Source organism: Moschus berezovskii, chromosome 6 (assembly GCF_049115385.1).
Source record: "Moschus berezovskii isolate FMDL1 chromosome 6, NW_MosBer_1.0, whole genome shotgun sequence".
NCBI lineage: Eukaryota > Metazoa > Chordata > Mammalia > Artiodactyla > Moschidae > Moschus > Moschus berezovskii.
Genome location: NC_142465.1, coordinates 112,199,713 through 112,212,473, shown reverse-complemented (window position 1 = coordinate 112,212,473; position 12,761 = coordinate 112,199,713). Strand labels below are relative to the sequence as shown.

General features: G+C 49.1%; 1 protein-coding gene across 13 annotated transcripts in view; it reads right to left on the bottom strand.

Annotated features, from left to right (window-relative positions):
- Window positions 1-12,761, bottom strand: part of CACNA1C (calcium voltage-gated channel subunit alpha1 C) — a 461,815-nt gene that overhangs the window by 370,476 nt on the left and 78,578 nt on the right. The gene's annotated exons all lie outside the window — the stretch shown is intronic.

The following is a 12,761-nucleotide window of genomic DNA, read 5'->3' as shown; positions in this document are numbered from 1 at the left end:
GGGCAGTACATTGGAGACTGTTCAGCCTCGTGGCTGCACAAGAAGCTTTACCTGGTTCCGGTAACACCCACACCTGGCTCAGAAACTGCTCCCCATTATGGTGCTGTTTCCACCCCATCCTGGGCTCCGTGGTGGATGGTCCATTTTCATTTCTCCATTTTCCTTTCAGTGAAAAGCACTGCAGAGCACAACCCTGGATCAGGAGGCTTCCTGGGCCTTCCCAACAGGCAGCCCACTTTAAAAGTCCCGTTACTTAAAGTAGGAGTTGGTCTGAACTGTGTCATCCTATAGAACTCAGCAGCAGCCCAAGACAGGTGTGTCTGACTTGAGAATAAATGGGGATCAAACTGGGAAGAAAGGCCAGAGGCAGATAATTTTATGGCTGCAAAATATCTGGTGCTAGAGATGCAACTGCCGTGCCCTTTCTACCCCCGGAAGACTGTTTTGTCTAATGAATGAAAAGTATATTTGAAGGAAGGGAGGGGGAGGGAAAAAGAAGGGGAAAGAAATGTGGTTTATCCCCCAAAGCAGGCGGCTCCCTGTGAGGCTGGCTGCTGCCACGATGGATGTGTGCACAGCTTTATTTATTATATCCTCTTGGAGCCTATTCAAAGCAAGAACATTAAGCGTGTGTAAAATCCAGAAGTGAAAACAGCCCCTCTTGACACTGCTCTGAAAGTTTCTGCCCTAAATTAGACAGTGAATCAGGAGGCTATGTCTGCAGGCCAGCGGGGAGAGAACGCAGGGCCCAGACATGTGAGACCTCTGGGGAAGAAGGCGAGCCTGTGTGATGGTGCTTTCTCAAGGCAGGGAAGGCAGATCCAGGCTAGTCTCGTCTGACTGCAGTGCAGACAGTGACAATTCTAAACCAATAAAGGAAGTCCCTAAAATAGGCCCCTTGTATCCGGCCGCCCTAAGTCCCTGGGAAAAAAGCCACTGTGTCAAGTGGACGTCAACCCAAGCATTTCTTACTGACCCACCTCCCTGACTTTTATCTCTGAGCCTGCAGATAAACACCCACAACAGTCCCTGGAGAGTAGTTCTAAACATACCACCGTGCCTAGGCCAGGAATGCACCCTCTGCCTGTGAGCGCTCCGTGGGTGCCAACAGCCTCCCAGCTCAGACCGGGTGCACCCACTCCCCGGAGGAACCCGGGCAGAGCAGAAACTGGACCTGACACCCGGGACCCTGCCATCCTGCATCTGAGGTCTGCACCGGGCCACTGTGCTGCTGCTGCTGCCATGAGGGTGCCCATTCCTCACGCCACACCTCTCCCCTGAGGGAGGGCTGAGCAGATCCACAGGCTGGTGCTGCTTGCATATGGGCTGCAGTTGAAACTACCAAGAAAAATCTCAAAAGTCCAACAACAGGCTAACCCGATTAGAAGAGAAACAACATAATCGTGGCAGGGCTTTTCCAGAGTAAGTACTCAGAAAACAGCTGCTAGATTCAAATTCCAGCTCCATCATTTATTAGCTGTGTGACCTTAGGCAAATTCCCCAAGCTCTTTGAGCCTTTTTCTCCTTTTCTCTGAAACGGGGATAAGATGAGTTCCTACCTCAATGAGATAGTGGATGAGACGTACTTTGCAAATTTGAGGAGGAAAGGGGAACCCTTTGTGATCCTCAAAGCGCCTGGTTGTAGAAATAAATCCAACAGTGGTCTGGGCTGGGGAAAGCAGGGGGAGAAGACATGGCCGTCATGAGGCTAAACTGTTCACAACCGAAGGAATGCAAGGCACAGCCGAGAACTGATTTATGTTCAGTAAACGGCCCCACATCCCTGGACATCTCTACTGCCTGCCACTTAAATGCAAGGCTGGATCTGGGTCCCCACTCGGGTGTTGGCAGGTTGAAAGACATGTCCAAAGCCAACCAGCTCAAGAAAGCCAAATATGGCCAAGCTTAGACCACTGTAGGTGGACCGGGAGGCCGCGGGCGCCAGCAGACGGTGCGGGCGACTCAGACGCTCAGCTGACAACTCCAGGACGAGGATGACTACGGGCTGTGCTCATTTCCAGACAGAATTTTCCATCCTACAAACCCCGAAGCGTTCTGTCAGGGCAGTGGGGTCTAACGCATCAGCTGCTGGGGAAACGGGCCTCTCGAGCCGGCATGGACGCTACCCCGAGTCCCTGCACCAGCCTACAGGCCCCAGGCCCCAGAGAGCAGAGCAACGGTAACCAGCTGGAAGAAAGACCCCTGCAGACCCCAGAGGACACTCAGAACGCTCACAGAGCCACAGAAGGAGCCAGGGTCAGGACCAGCCCCTTGCCTACTCGTGCCGACCGGTCAGATCACCTCTGAGCGCCCCCGGGATCCAGTGAGAACAAAATCACATACTCAATATAAAACGTTTTGAAAAACATTGACAAAGACAGTGTAATAAAACCATAAAGTCTCATCGAGTGACTCCTCCAGCAAAGTCAGACCAGAAGTTAGAAGCTCTCGGATTTAATTCACCTTTTAAAGTACGTCCATGATTTACCAACCCGGCTGAATAAAAAGTGAGCAACAGAATTTATAAAATGGGCACTTTTTTTCCTTTCTTTCCTATATTATACTAAACACATTTCAGCTGATTTTTTACCCCCACTAAACTGGCTACTGGTTTGAGAGAACCGATTGAATCAGCCCACTGAATAAAGAGACTGGGCGACTCTCCGACTTCCCCAGGCACAGCCAAAACAGTAGGTGTGCCGGGCACCACCCCCAGCCTGCGACTGGGGCAGACATCACTAGTCAAGCCCTGCACTCTCTGCCCTGAGCTTCCGCTGCACCCAGAATCCTTCCCTGGGCACCACTTCAGGCCCCTTGACCAATCCCAGATCCACAGGGAACCCAGAATCATTTGTCATCTTAGGTATGTCCTTCGTCTGATTTAAGCTGAAGCCACCAGCTCAATGATTTCAGTCTCACTAATTCCTCCTGAACTTGCTTGCCGATTCCTGGAATTCCTGGAGAAAAAAAAAAAGACGAAGTCTTTTATCTCACAATTAGACAAAAGGCTGAACACACAGATACATCAGAGAGGACACAAAATGACTTAAATCTGTACAAAAATGGGAATAGCTGACTCCAGCCTCCCACTGAGCAGGGCCTAAGTGGCCCTGCTCCTCCTGGAACAAGTCTTAACTGCACCTCCACACCCCCTGGAGGCTCTGGCCTCCAGGGACAGCAGCGGTCACCCGAGTTACCCCACGACTGCCAGGAAGAGTGTGGACCATGCTGCATGGCTCTGCGGGGTCAGAGCCCCTTCCTGGGCACAGAGGAGGAGAGCCCTGGGTCCCTGAGGGTGACATGGACAGTCCACAGGACCTCAGGAAAGAAGAGGACAAGCAGAGATAAAGCCCAGTGACACAGAGAGAGCTACTGTGCCCCACAAAGTCATCATTCACACCAGTCCACCCTCATCCCCAGGGCTGCTCCACTCCAGGCCTGGTCTGCATCTCATGCAGTCCTTGATGGGTCAGCTCTGTGAAAGCAGAGAGAGACGTCCAGGGTCTGGAGGACCCACTTGCTCTTCATGCAAATGAGCTGCCACATTGCGCCACGCGGCCACCACCGAGGAGGCTTCAGGCGGTGCAGCCAGAGGCCCTGCCGAGAGCGCTGAGGGGGGCAGGTGCCCATCTGTTTCACTCATCACCACGTCCTCACTGAGTCTCTGGCATCCAGTGGACGCTTAATGCACGGCTGTCAGAATTGGTTCTGCTTGCTTATGCCTGCTGCCAAGAGGCTGCCACAATGCCAGCTCACGGAAAGCACTCATAAACAGTGACTGATTGATCGATCAATGACTGATAGTCTGTCCTGACTCTAGTTCCCCAAGGGAAGACAGAACAGTGAGCCACCTGCACACCTGGTCTGGACCTAACGGAGCGCTAGTCCCGGGAAAGTCTCGACCAGTGTCTTCTCAAGTCCAGGAGCGCACACACTGAGGGATGGAGCATGCTTCCTGTCTAGGATTCTCCAGGGCAGCTCTACAGACAGGGTGGCAACAGAAAGCAGCCTGCAGCCCCAAATGCTGACCAAACACCTTCGTCCTGACTGGCTGAGCAGACAACGGGTAGGTGGTGGGATTCAAGTCCCAGCAGAAAGAGGCAGAGATTCCCAAGAGGTCTGGCAGAGACTACATGGCCCGCACCAAGGACCCCACGGGGACCTTCCAAGAACTCACAGAGGTGCCCTAGGGAACAGTCGGCACTCAGGCAGCTGCCAGAGCAAAGAGTAAGATGGTGGCTGATGGCGGGCAGTCAAGCACTAAGGAGAAAGCTGTGAGTCCTGTGTCCTCTGAGTCCCTCTCCTCTGCCCCAAGCCTAGAAGCCCAGCAGTGGGGGGAAGAGGGGACTGGAAGAAGAGGAAAACTAGGATATAACCCTCTTCCGTTATACAACCTGAAAGCACAGGTAAGGCCTGAAGTAGGCCATGGTGCTTCTGAATGATCAAACCAGTCAATCCTAAAGGAAATCAATCCTGAATATTCATTGGAAGGACTGGTGCTGAAGCTGAAGCCCCAATACTCTGGCCACCTGATGTGAAGAGCTGACTCATTGGAAAAGACACTGATGTTGGGAAAGGTTGAAAGCAGAAGGGGATGACAGAGGATGAGATGGTTGGAGGGCATCATCAACTCAATGGACATGAGTTTGAGCAAACTCCAGGAGATGGTGAAGGACAGGGAGGCCTGGTGTGCTGCAGTCCATGGGGCCGCAAAGAATCAGACACAAATGAGCACCTGAACAACAACAAAAATGAGGCCCAAGTATTGCAATGAGGCTGTTCTAACAACAAGGCTAAGAGGGGCTGTGATAGTGGAGAACAGGAAGGGGGGACAGCAGAGCAGGGCTGACCACAGCAGTGCTGGGCTGTAAAAGCTTCCTGCTTAAGTGAGTCAGTCCATCCTATAAGTATGGCCCCTGCCTCTGAATGAGATTCTGGGTATGAGAGTAATTTCTCACAGCAAATCAAACCTCCTGGGTGCTCAGCGTCAAGTCAATGAGCAAATACTCAAAACTGTTTCTAGATCAGTGAAACCACCAAGTTTACCCACTGGAGGCAAATGTAAAATGACATTGTAGCATCACTTCCACAATTCATGTGCTTACAACCCACAGGAGAAAAAAATTCACAAAGGAGATGGGCTCCCACTCAAAATTTATATCACAGGAGGAAGTGATCCACCATCAGGGAAAGTCAGCAGATATAAGAAACAGGAGAGCCACTCCACAGGGTTGAAATCAATAAAACAATCTGAAAATGAACCATAAATATTACATACCTGTTTAAAATTATTAATGATATAAAATATGGAAGAGAAATCATAAATTGACAAAATACATTATTAAAAAATAAAAGGTCTGAAAAGAAAAAAATAGAACTTTAATAAATACAATAGTCATTAGAAATAAAAATATATTTAAAAATAAAAAAGTAGATTAGATACAAATGAAGAAAAAACTGGTGAATTAGAAAACAGAGCTAAAGAAATTCCTAGAGTGTAGCAAAGGAAAATAATGAGATATAAGATATGAAAGAGCATCTAGGAGAAACAGTAAAATGAGAAAAATCAGTACATGTTTTAATAGCAGAGTTCCAGAAGCATAAAATACATAGCCTAAGGGAGAAACAATAGTTGAAAATAACTGAGAATTTTCCAGAACTGGGAATGATACAAATCCTTGGGTTGAAGTATCTCACCAAGTCACAAGTAAGATTTTTTAAAAAATTTAATGTAATAACACATTATCGTGAAACTACCTGATACTAAAGACAAAGTGAGTATCTTTTAAAAATCAAAATTATGACAGGCAAACAGCAGACCTCTCATCAGCATCAATAGAGTCCAGAAGACAATGGAAGATCTTCCAACTGCTGAAGGAAGAGAGACAGCTTGCACAGAATTGTGTACCATGAAACCATCATTCTTGAATGAGGGAGGGAGGAAGAAAAAGAACTTCAAATAGAGACTGAGGAAGTTTACCACTGTAGACCACCACCCAAAAAACTACAAAACATAAGCTTCATTGTTGAGGAAAGAGTCCAGAAGAAAGGAAAAGAATGTAAGATGCAGTAAGGCTTCTTCGCAAGACTTTCTTGGAAGCAGGTGTCTCCTTAGTCACATCTACTGTGTGGGGTGTAAAGCACCCCAATTCGACCCCATCCAGCAACTTCATACACAAAGCTAAGGAGACTCAAGACACTCTCATGCCTTTAAAACCCCAAACCTCTTTTCTTTGCTACTATTTTTGAAATTGTGAGGCTGTTCGACACTTTTCTTGCCCCTCCCCCAAGCCATTCTTTCTGAGAAAAAAACTCAAGCTCAGAAGTACTCCTGATGCATTTAAGCCTCCACTACTATCTCTCCATGCAGCTGACGGTATGCACAGGCCCACACTCACAATGTTTTCTCCTGCTGTATTTCACTTACTGCCTTTGCAATATTTAACTCATAGTCATTTATAAATGGGGTTAAATGAGTAAATGGATTCTGAATCAGGGGGTGGAGGTAGTGGATACCGATCCCCAGACATGAGGAAGGGAAGCAAGTCAACAAAAGAGCAAAGCAAGAGGCAGCGGTACCTGTTCGCGTGGGTGTCCAGGCTCCCGGACACGCCTGCAGCCTGTGGCAGTGACTTTCTGGGGGCTTCACGCTGAGTCCACCGCTGCCTCTCCCCTGCTCCTTCTCTCCCTGACACGTGTGCACACACCACACACCAAGGAACTTTTAGCATTTGGTCCCCAAGTGCCAGGGGAAACCTTCCCTAAGAGTCTATGGTCTAGTGTTTTTGTTCATTTACTTCTAGGTCTGAAAATATTACTACATGACCTTTATTGCCATTTTCCCCTCAGCCTTTCAAATGCACCATGACCTAATTAAACCACTGGGAGGTGCTGGCCTGTGCCCGTCCACAGCCAGATGGGTGTGAACGATACTGCACGCTGTGATGTCTGTGGGCATCCCCCGCCCCCAGAATGCCACCAGGCCCACCCAACTCCAGAGCATTTCTATTCTGGTCATTTTCTCTTGTGGGTTCTCTTCTCTCCTCTTCCACTCTACCAGACCCAAGCCAGACTCAAAAGGTTCAGGCCTGGGACCCATCGTCTGGAAAGTGACACAGCTGGCACTGGGGAGACCCTTACATCAGACTCAGAGCTCCCTCTGCAGCCAGCACACTGCCTGGGTTCCCTGGAGAGGGAAAGGGGAACCAGAGGATCCTGCAGCCCAGCTCCAGCAAGAGCTCAGGCTGGGGTCAGCAGTGCCCTCGAGACTCACCAGAATAAGGCTGGACTCTGCAGGTGGGTTTCCAGATGGGACCACACAGGGTGACAGGGCCCCAGGCCCCAGAGGGCCATCATGGCACACTGCTTCTGGGTAGGCAGACAGCAGCTGGGCCACTTCCCTAGCCTAGAAAAGCAGTGAAAATAGCATCCAGGTAAAGGCCTCTCCCCTCCCCAGCTATCCCTCCCTGCGGTCAGGTCCATCTCAAGTGGACCCACTCTCAAGGTCCCCTGAGAGCAGATTCAAATCCAGTGGACTGCCTCAGGTCCCATCTCCTCTCCTCTTTCCCACATCCCACGTGATGCTGACAGCGAAGCCCTCCCTCTGCCCTCTGCAGCCCTGCAGAAGCAAGGCTCTCCTCCACCACCCTGGCCCCTCTGGCTCTGTTTTACCTGCTTCCTAACCTTTAAACACGGAGAAGGCAATGGCAAGCCACTCCAGTACTCTTGCCTAGAAAATCCCATGGATGGAGGAGCCTGGTAGGCTGCAGTTCATGGGGTCGCTACGAGTCGGACACGACTGAGCGACTTCACTTTTCACTTTCACGCATTGGAGAAGGAAATGGCAACCCACTCCAGTGTTCTTGCCTGGAGAATCCCAGGGACGGGGGAGCCTGGTGGGCTGCCGTCTATGGGGTTGCACAGAGTCGGACACGACTGAAGTGACTTAGCAGCAACCTTTAAACACATGGGCTCCGTCTTCAGCCCTGTATCCTCCCCTTCTCTCTGTTCTCTCTCCCTAGTAATTCCATCCATTTCCACAGCTTCAAATCTCACTTTTAAATGAATTCTTATCCTGCATGTTTGCTGGGTATCTTCCATTAGCTTTCCAAATCCACCCTCTACCCTTCCCATCCAGAATGTCCTGCCCACCTAGATAACCTTCTCCACCTAGATAGATTTTCCCATGGAGATAGCTCCGCCCACCCATGTAGCCCCGCCTTCCTAGATAGATTTTTTTTTCCCCCAGGGAGATAGCCCCACCCATCCATATAGCCCCACCCTTCACTTCCTGGCAACCAGATGGGGAAACAATGGAAACAGTGACAGATTTTATTTTCTTGGGCTCCAAAATCACTGCAGCTGGTGATGGCAGCCATGAAATTAAAAGACACTTGCTCCTTGGAGGAAAAGCTATGACAAACCTAGACAGCATATTAAAAAGCAGAGACATTACTTGGCAACAAAGATCTGTGTAGTCAAAGCTATGGTTTTTCCAGTAGTCATGTATGAATGTGAGAGTTGGCCCATAAAGAAAACTGAGCACCAAAGAAGTGATGCTTTTGAACTAAATGTTGGAGAAGAGTCTTGTGAGTCCCTTGGACTGCAAGGAGATCAAACTGGTACAGTTCTAAAGGAAATCAAGCCTGAATATTCATTGGAAGGACTGATGGAACTGATGCGAAGAACTGACTCACTGGAAAAGACCCTGATGCTAGGAAAGATTGAAGGCAGGAGGAGAAGAGGATGACAGAGGATGAGATGGTTGGATGGCATCACTGACTCAATGGACATGAGTTTGAGCAAACTCCGTGAGATGGTGAAGGACCAGTGAGCCTGGCATGCAGAAGTCAATGGGGTTGCAAAGAGTTGGAGATGATGAGCAACTGGAAAAGGTCAGTTTTCATTCCAGTCTCAAAGAATGCTCAAACTACCACACAATTGCACTCATCTCACACGCTAGTAAAGTAATGCTCAAAATTCTCCAAGCCAGGCTTCAACAGTACATGAACCGTGAACTTCCAGATGTTCAAGCTGGATTTAGAAAAGGCAGAGGAACCAGAGATCAGATTGCCAACATCCGTTGGATCATTGAAAAAGCAAAAGAGTTCCAGAAAAACATCTGCTTTATTGCCTATGCCAAAGCCTTTGACTGTGTGAATCACAACAAACTGTGGAAAATTCTTAGAGATGAGAATCCCAGACCACCTGACCGGTTTCTTGAGAAATCTGTATGCAGGTCAGGAAGCAACAATTAGAACTGAACATGGAACAACAAACTGATTCCAAATCAGGAAAGGAGTACATCAAGGCTGTATATTGTCACCCTGCTTATTTAACTTATATGCAGAGTACATCATGAGAAACGCTGGGCTGGATGAAGCACAAGCTGGAATCAAAGTTGCCGGGAGAAATATCAATAACCTCAGATATGCAGATGACACCATCCTTATGGTAGAAAGAGAAGAAGAACTAAAGAGTCTCTTGATGAAAGTGAAAGAGAAGAGTGAAAAAGTTGTCTTGAAGCTCAACATGCCAAACTAAGATCACAGCATCCGGTCCCATCACTTCATGGCAAATAGATGGGGAAACAGTGACAGAATTTATTTTTGGGGGGCTCCAAAATCACTGCAGATGGTGACTGCAGCCATGAAATTAAAAGACGCTTGCTCCTTGGAAGAAAACTTATGACCAACCTAGATAGCATATTAAAAAGTAGAGACATTACTTTGCTAACAAAGGTCCATCTAGTCAAGGCTATGGTTTTTCCAGTGGTCATGTATGGATGTGAGAGTTGGACTATAAAGAAAGCTGAGCACCGAAGAATTGATGCTTTTGAACTGAGGTGTTGGAGAAGACTCTTGAGAGTCCCTTGGACTGCAAGGAAATCCAACCAGTCCGACTTATTTGAAAAGACCCTGAAAGACCTTGAAAGATTGAGGGCAGCAGGAGGAGGGGATGACAAAGGATGAGATGGTTGGATGGCATCACCGACTCAATGGACATGAGTTTGAGTAAACTCCGGGAGTTGGTGATGGACAGGGAGGCCTGGCGTGCTGCAGTTCACAGGGTCGCAAAGAGTCAGACACGACTGAGCGACTGAACTGAACTAACTGAGCAACTGAACAACCACCGAGATAGCTGCTCCCAGGTAGACAGCCCCGCCCACCCATATAGCCCCACCCACCTAGATAGCCCCACCCACTTGATAAAGGACTTCCGTCCAGCCTTTGTTGAGAAAACCCCTTCTTCCCTCTCCCACCTGGACTTGGCAGCAGCCTCAGAACTGTCCCTCCACCTGTGCTCTTAGGCCTGCTTCACGCTCTACCACGCTGCCTAACTAGGCTCCTGGAAGAGCAGCTCTGGTCACTCCTTGCCCTCGCTCAAACACGCCAGAGAGTCTTGGGCAGCCTGCTGAATGGGAGGCAGACTCCAGCCCAAGGTGAGGGCTCTCCACGTGTGCCAGCCTTCCCTCCACTTCTTACCGGACGTGGCTGTGCTCTGAGCAAATTCAGCTCCCACGCCTCTAAAATCCAGTGCCTGAGCCTGTCAACACCACTCTGCCTACTGGGACCCACCCTATGTCTGCCCCCCTTCAAGGTCCAGCCCCGTCATCTGTGCTTTCCCTGTTTACTCCATTTGACCGTACATCTCCCTCTTAAGCCTGTGAGCCCTGCATCTTCATCTCTTTGGAACGCCAGGCACGCTCTGCCTATCATGGGTGTCTGTGCATCTTCCCTCCCACTGGACTACACACCCCCCCAGAGGAAGGGACAACTGAGGGGCCGTAACCAGAGGTCACAGGAGCAGACCGCCTTACAGACAGCAGGTGCCCAACAACACCGTGAGAATGACTGACCACCCCAATTCCGGGAGAGGAAAAGCAACTTTTAGGATTGTTTTCACCAAAATTGGCATGAGATTCTCCATTTTCAGGGCATTTCACAGTCAATTTATCCTGAGAAAAGGCTCCTCATCGCCTGGTCTTTCAGACAGCCAGGCACAGGTCAAAAATTTTGCCTTTTAAATAATTGAAACACAGAGCCACAGGATCTTATCCGCTACCGACCAAATATGACATCTGAGTCACTATAATCCCCTCGGATGTGCAGCTCAGATCCCCAGGAGGTCTTGGGCAGCCAGACACAGTGACAGAGGCTCTGACCTTGGAGAAACGCTGTGCAACCTTTCAGCTCTGGACAGCAGCCAAGACACACCTGTGCACAGGACCAGGAAGGGGATGCAAAGGCAGAGGATTTACTAAGAGTTGGATTAAAGTAAGTGTATCAGCCTGCCAAAGGTCTGACCTGCATTCTGACTTAGCACACTCAACTCTGCTAATCTGAGAAAGAGTGCACACACTTATGCCCCAGCTGAACCTGCCAATCGGGGAGCTGGGCATGGGGCTGGGTGGGTGTGGGGCTGGAGGTCAGCCTGCATCAGGAGAAGGAGCCCTGATGGATGGTCAATACGGTCAAGCTACAGGAGGAGCTGAGACCAAGAGTCGGCAAGCCACTGTAGCACAGAAAGCTGTCTGACTCTAATAGGGCTCCAGCAGGAATAAATGGGAGAACATATATGAGCCCATAAAGGTAAAGATAAGATAAAGTCTACCATCTGATCTTCTCTCTCTCTCAAAAAAAAAAAAAACTGATTCTTCTTTTCCTTCCCTAATAAGTCAAGTTGTTCAGATTTTCTAAGCCCAGGTTTCCTTATCTGAAAAAATAGAAATCATAAAACTTGTCCCATTCAGTTCAGTTCAGTTCAGTCACTCAGTCGTGTCCGACTCTTTGCGACCCCATGAATCACAGCACACCAGGCCTCCCTGTCCATCACCAATTTCCGGAGTTCACTCAAACTCATGTCCATCGAGTTTCAGAACAATTTTTAAAGGATAGTTGACAGTAGACATGAGCAAGATTGAAAAGGTATTCTAGAGCAATCAAAAAGTAAAGTGATGTTATTAATTTTAGGCAAAACAATTATGGGAAAAACTAGCCATCCCAAGAATGAAAGGGCTTCCTGAGTCAGTAAGTGGCCACTGGTCCCTGCATGGGGCCACCGTGTCTTACTGTCTCCTCTCCTCCTCCCTCTGTTCCTGACTCTTTGCCCTGAGTGCTCCTTTTTCCTTGAGTGTCTTTCCCTCCCTCTCCTAGACTGCAGTTGTGCAAGGTGCAGGCAAGAGCCCCAGGCACTGCAGCACCCCCAGGCAAGCCCCCAGCCAGGAGATAGAGCCCCCCACCAGCGCAGATGTGGGGCCGTGGAGCAGGGCTCAGCCTAGTCACAGAAGACCCACCCTCTCCCAGGGTCCTCTTGGTTCCCAGAGTGGATGCTCCTGGACTATAGACAGGCAGGGGACACACAAACTAAAGAGCTCTGTCTTACCCAACACCCACTTCCTGCTGTTCCAGAGCCCTGCTGGCAGGAAGGGGAGGGCTGAGCTGAGTCTGGCGACCTTCTTTGTTTTTTGGAAGGGAAGCAGCATCAGTCACTCCTCGTTGCTGGATCATTAAACACCTAGTTAAAGTAAAAATTCTGATACAGGCCCAGGGAGCCTCAGGAACACACTAACCTTCATGACCGCCACAGTGGAATTCCCTGATACAATATCCTCATCTACATGGGATTCTGACATAGCAGAGCCACATGAGGAAATGGGCTCTTCTAACAAAAAAGCCATAATTCAGACCCAGAAATTCCATTCCTAAGTCTGCACCCTAAAGAACTGAAAGCAAGAGCTCAGATACTTGTACACTGATATT